This window comes from Pteropus vampyrus, unplaced genomic scaffold (assembly GCF_000151845.1).
Source record: "Pteropus vampyrus isolate Shadow unplaced genomic scaffold, Pvam_2.0 Scaffold590, whole genome shotgun sequence".
NCBI classification, from domain to species: domain Eukaryota; kingdom Metazoa; phylum Chordata; class Mammalia; order Chiroptera; family Pteropodidae; genus Pteropus; species Pteropus vampyrus.
The window spans coordinates 83,637-90,424 of record NW_011889371.1 but is presented as its reverse complement, the minus strand read 5'-3'; the positions used below and the strand labels follow the sequence as shown (position 1 = coordinate 90,424).

The 6,788-nt window shown below is 33.5% G+C and overlaps 1 pseudogene; it reads left to right on the top strand.

Annotated features, from left to right (window-relative positions):
* Nucleotides 1-6,374, top strand: part of LOC105308550 — a 45,360-nt pseudogene extending 38,986 nt beyond the window's left edge.
* The last annotated feature ends 414 nt before the right edge of the window (nt 6,375-6,788 follow it).

Genomic DNA, 6,788 nt, shown 5'->3' with positions numbered 1-6,788 from the left:
CTCAATACTTATTTTAAAAATAAGTATGTGCCTGAACATAGCAAATTAATGCTATTACGCTCCATTTTATAATCTCAGAACAATAGCTTAATTCTGTTCTCATATTCCTATAAGTAATAATTAAAGATTATTGCTACTTTTATAGATTAAAATCATCTATATTTAAAAAAAGATAACAGTTATTATACTAGCATTTTTCATTCTACATAACAGGTCAATACTGCAAATAAATACTAAACTTGCTATACACACAAAATTCTTCTCTTCACAAATAAATAGATAATAAATAAAACAAATTTTTTCACCCTTACCAAAAAAGACAATTACTCTTTCCCAGCAAGTGCAAAACATGTAGCATAGAGTAAATGACATTTTGCAGAATATCAAATGCTAACACATATAAAATTTCAGCTTTCTAGAAAGCAGTAACTTATTTTAAAGTCATTCAAAATAAATCTAACAGTAAGTCTAATATGCTATATCAATGGAACAAATGTTATTAATTTATATAAAATGTAGTCTTTGCTAATTGATGAAGTGGTGAGATAGTAGATATTTAATTTATACTTAGAGAAATTGTGCCTTGACAAAGTTAAGTTTTTTTAGCTTGTTGGTCAACTTGTATTTTGATAAACTGAATTCAAGTGTTAGAGCTATTCCTAGATATAACTATTATGATGCAGAATCATAGTAAACCAGGTATACTTTGAATCCACATTTTCTATAATACAACAATTTACATGAAAATTTTAAAACATTTACTGTGTATTTTCTCTGACTTTGATAGAAAATTTATTCTAGTTTTTCTTTTTTTATGCACTCTGACTAAAGAAATAAAGAACACGAGGATTTAAAATGAAGATGCACAGAAACCCTTCCCCAACATATGTGAGTACCTATAAAGAAAAACAGTAATATAATAATAGACTACCTTATAAGCATCTGAATCTGACATTTATTAGTTCTGTTTTTTTAATTAACAACATTCTCTGAATTTTGCATATAACAGCGAGTTTAAACTTTTGTGCTCCTACAATATGTTCCTTAAAATTGAGATAAAAGTCAGAGACACATGGGATTTTTCTCATCTTCATAGGACCAACCCAAAGTCAACAGTAATTATTTTATTCAGTTACAGCTTCATTGCAATCCCCATTCTGTCTAAAGCAAGGCTGGTTCCTCTCTGCCCAGAGAAGTCACCACTAAAAAGAGTTGATTTCCCAACAACAGCAATGCAAATCCAAAGAGAGAGTGATAATAACCTTAAAATGATGAAAGTAGCCATCAAACTAGAATCGAATACTTATTAATATTATCTTTCAAGAATAGGATGAATAAAGGCATTCTCATTACCTGTAGCCTCTCACATTTTCACTACCTGCAGCCCCAGGGCAAAAATATAATGGTCCCAGGAGGAAAGTCAGAGATGTAGGGAAAAAAAAAAAAAAAGAATACACAGAATGATAAACTATAGGTAATGTGTTTATGTGGGAATTACTTAGCAAAAATTTCCAGGGAGATATGCATGTTTTCCCAAATTTTAAATCCCAAGGATATCAATTGAGAAAACTGGGAAAAGTATAATTCTGCTTCAAGGCTTAGAGCTTAATTAACACAGAGACACTGCTGGTTCAAAGGAATCCACCAACGTCAGGTAAAAAGCAAGATCCAGAGACACAAGCAGGTGCCTGGATTATGCAGGAGAGAAGTCACCGCTATCTAATCAGTCTTGCTTGTAACTGCTACTATGTTGTAAGCGTGCCATTGTGGCCCTGTCTGCTGCCAACGATGAGTCATTTTTACAAACAAAGTTCAGAAATTTATAGGCATATTATACTCTATATAAATCCTTTGAGTGGTATTCTAAAAAATAACGTTTCCACAGCAAAAGAAGTCCTTAAGTTGGCAACATTGACACATGACTCTATGAAGTACTGTTAACCTTGCTAGGAGATTGAACATTACATTTTTTTTTGTTTTTTTTTTTGTTTTTGTTTTTTAATTCTACCTAATAGTGGTTGCTGGCTGTTCCACTGTTTGAATATTCACTATAGGCTACCATTAGGGGAAACGAAAAGCAAAGAAGATGTAAATGTTGATGTTGTAGAATACTCATATAAAATCAGAAACTTATCTAAAATTAGTAAAATTATTTCAACAGCAAAACTAAAACCAGGGCAAGCAGGCAAAATATTTTTTATCACTATAAAATCATTATAAAAGAATATGAACTTATATGAATAACATATACCTTAACACCCAACAGAAACAGGCTTTCGGATGTACTCTTAGCAACTTCAACAATGTCAATACAAAATTAAGAAAATTTTCTATGACTGATGATATGGTATATTTGTATATTTTATGGTTGAACCATAAGGAATGCTGTTTGTGTGTGGCTATAGCAGCAATTACAGCTAACATGATGCTTAGTGAGAAAATTATACCCATAATTGCTTCTATTAGAAGGAAAATAAATGGCAGAAGTTAGAGAAAAACAGAAAAAATCCAAATGAAGTAAAGAAATGAAATAATAAAATAAGATCAGAAAGACAAAAATAAATACAAACATATAATAGAAAAGATCAACGAAATCAAAGGTGATACTTTTAAAAGCTTTTAAAAAATATAAAAAATCTCTGTCAAGATTAACCAAGGGGGAAAAAAGGAGGAGGCATAAATAAACAATATTAATAATGAAAAGGAAGACAGAACAATAGATAGAACATAGATTAAAAAGAAAAGAGCATATTATAAACTACTTTTTATCAGTATATTTAAAAACTTAGATGAAATTCACATATTCCTCAAAACATATAAATTAGCAAACTGATTCAAGAAGAAATAAAAAATCAGTAGTTTGAGAAATTGAATAAGTAAGTTAATATTCTTTCCCACAAAGATAGCAACAAGCCTAGAGTTTTAGTCAAGTGATACTAAACATAGCACTTAATAGAAATAGTTATAGTGCAAATAATAATAACAACTTAAAATCTTCCAAGGGGAAAAAGAATACGACCCATCTCATTTTATAAGACAAATATAAATCAGATATCAAAATGTGACAAATACTACAAAATTAAAATTATTGGCTATTTTTAATAATATACAAATATTCTAAACAAAATATTAGTAAACCAAAAAAGCAATATAAAATATATATATCATGATGAAGTTGTGCTATCCCAGAAATGGAAAGATGTTTAATCATAAAATAATATTAGTTTTTTCCGGTCTCTCCTTTTTAATTAATGTAGTGTTTTAAGGACATAAAATTTCCCCTGCGTGCAGTTTAGTTATGTTCTACTTAGTTATGTTCTACTAGTCTTGGTTGGGAGTTTTTTCTCATTTTTGAAAATTTGTAAATAATATTCAATTTCAGTTTGATTTCCTCTTTGATATAGACATTTTGAGTAGTGAATTCTTACTTTTCACATAGTTAAAATTCTGACAGTTGGCTTTACTGGATTATGATTAGGGAATATAGCTTATAAAATTTCTACATTTTAGAAGCTATTAAGCTTTATTTGTTCATGTGTGTGACTGGTTTTAAAAAAGTTTCTTGAGCATGAAAAAACAAAGTATATTTTATTGTGCTGTCCAAAGTTTTGCATCTATACCATGTTCTTATCTCTCCAAATAGCTATAATACACACACACACACACACAAACACACACACACACACACACACACACACACACACACATTAGTTATATTATTTAAATCTCCTTCCTCTTTGATTCATTAAATTCTGAGGGACATATATTAAAAGATATTTTGTTTTCATCTTAATTTCTTTGTTTTTTGAGGCACTTTTGCTTTATATGCTTAGCAGTTCTTATTTGATGATTAAAGTTTGAGGTTGTTTTATCTTCTTGGTGGACTGTAACTTTTATCACCACATAACATTCTTCTTTGTCTCATTAAATGCTTTTGACTTTGAAGGTCCTTTTATCACATCAGATATGTTTCTATTTTTTTTAGTTTGCATTTTCCTTATATATCTGTTCTTAATATTTTATTTTTGACATTTATTTATAGTTTTAAATGTATTTCATAAAAATAAGTACTGGATTTTTAACCCAGTCACAGGAGAATTTAAACAGGGGAATTCAGTGCTTCTCATTTATTGCAACAACAAACATAAGAGTCTTTATTTCCTCCATCTTATTTTACTTTTAATGCTTAATAAGCTTAATAATTTCTTCTTTTTTCTTTACTTTTCCTAGATGAGTGAACTTTCATCTCATCTATTTTCATTCCTCAACAAAAGTCTTGATTGACTTTTCTCTCTGCTCTCCAATTCTTATCCTCACTAATCAGATAAAACATTTAGCAAGACATGCTTATACTTTACCACTTGTCCTTTTTACATCCTGGGTTTTGCTGAGATAATCGAGAATTTTAAGTACCAGGCTAACATATTAACATTTACATCAAACTTCATCTTGCAAATTTCAATCATTTTCATGTACATGTAATCACATATAATGAAAGGCTCATTGTTCATTCCTGTTTGCTCTCTATTGCTTCTCTCCTATCTTGAAATTTCTGTTTTAATTCAATGAGAGTACTATTTTCTTCAAGATAGGGTATGGGGTAGTATGCTCTCTGAAAACACATATGTTTCAAAATATCTTGTATTAATTTTCTATTGCTGCATAACAAATGAATACAGACCTTACAATTTATAAAACCACAATGGGATATCACCTTACACCTCTTAAAATGACCATAATCATAAACACAAGAGATAATAAATGCTAGTGTGGATATAGAGAAAAGGAAACCCTTGTGCACAATCGTTGGGACTGTAAATTGCTGCAGCAACTATGGAAAACAGTATAAACAATGTTCTGGTCAAGATGGCAAGTAGTTAACCTATGCTCGTCTCCTTTCACAACCACATCAAAATTGCAGTGAAATTATAAAACAACCATCATTGACAACCACCTGAAGACTAGCTGAACAGAAGTTCTATAACTAAGGATATAAAGAAGAAGCCACAGTGAGACTGCTAGGAGGGGCGGAGACTTGAAACTAGCAAGTCACATGCTCAGGGTGTGGCAGTTAAGAATCCGGAGGGCTATCTTGACTGTAGAGTTTCCTACTGAGAAGCAAGGGATCCAAACCCCACACTGAGCTCCCCAACATGGGTCATCGATGTCAAGAAGAGGAGTCCTTGTAACATTTGGCTCTAAAAACCAGTGGAGAAGTTTGATCCCTAGTGGGAGCAGAGATACCCCTAAAGAACACTGAACAGACCCACTGGTGCTGGCCTAGTTACCATCACACCCCAGAAGGAGCCACAGCTGCCACAGCCAGCCCCAGTCATTATCACTACAACCATGAACAACTGCCCACCCTCGGAGCTGCTGACACCAAGCCTGGCACCATGGGCAGTGGTGCAGGAGTGGCTGCTTGGGGAAGGGGGCAGGGAGCCTCACATCAGACGTACCTGCCAGTGGGGACAAAAACATTATTGCAGTGAAGGTTTGGGGAACAGGAAAATGGTTCAATGTAAGAAATGGATATGGTTTCATCAACAGGAATGACACCAAACAATATTTGTGCACCAGACTGCCATAAAGAAGAATAACCCCAGGAAGTACCTTCACAGTGTAGGAGATGGAGAGATTATGGAATTTGATGTTGTTGAAAGAGAAAAGGGTGCAGAGGCAGCAAGTGTTACAGGCCCTGGTGGAGTTCTAGGGCAAGGTAGTAAATATGCAGCAGGCCATAACCATTATAGACACTATCCACGTCACAGGAATCCTCCACACAATTACCATCAGAATTACCAGAATAGTGAGAGTGAGCAAAAGAATAAGGGATTGGACAGTGCTTCTGAAGGCCAGGCCCAAGACTGCAGGCCCTACCTGCAGGCAACAGTTCCCACCTTACTACACACAGAGACCCTACAGGCATCGACCACAGTGTTCAGACTCTCCCATGCAGGAGACCAAGGTAGAGCAGTAAGACAGAATATGTATTGGGACTATGGACCAGATTCTGCAGGGACCCTCCTCACTAAATACAGCCTAGGAAAGATGGCAATGAAGAAGTTTATGAAAATAAAGGAGATGAGATCCAAAGTCAGCACCTACCTCAATGTTGGTACCTCTGTAACTTCAATTACTGACGCAGATGCCCAGAAAACCCTAAACCTCAAGATGGCAAAAAAGACAAAAACAGCTGCTCCACCAGCTGAGAACTCTGCTGCTCTGGAAGCTAAGCAGGGAGGAGCTGAGTAAATGCTGGCTTACCATCTCTACCATTATCCAATTTAGTCAAGAAACAAGAAGAAATGAATATGAAATTCCAGCAATAAGAAATGAACAAAAGATTGGAGCTAAATACCTTAAGTGCTTGCTTTTTGTACATCAACCAGATAACTAGAACTATCTGCACTATCTATGCAGCTTGAGATTTTTATCATTTTTACTTAAGGATATCTCTTTTCGTTGATGACAAACATGTTTTGGTTTTTTTTTAAGCCTGGTTTTTCTCAATACACATTTAAAGGATTTTAAATTATTTCATATCTGGTCAAGCTGAGATTTTTAAGAACTTCATTTTTAATTTGTAATAAAGGTTAACAACTTGACTTTTTCAAAAAAGTCAGCAAACTGTTAATAAAGATCTTAAATAATTGTCAAGAAAGAAAAACAGTGGAAACTCTTTGAAAAAGACAAATGGCTTCTAGCGATGAAGGCACTTCTATTAGAAGGACTGAAGATAGACTCACTCGCTCACAAACTCACTCGCTCACAGCTCCAGCACAGGG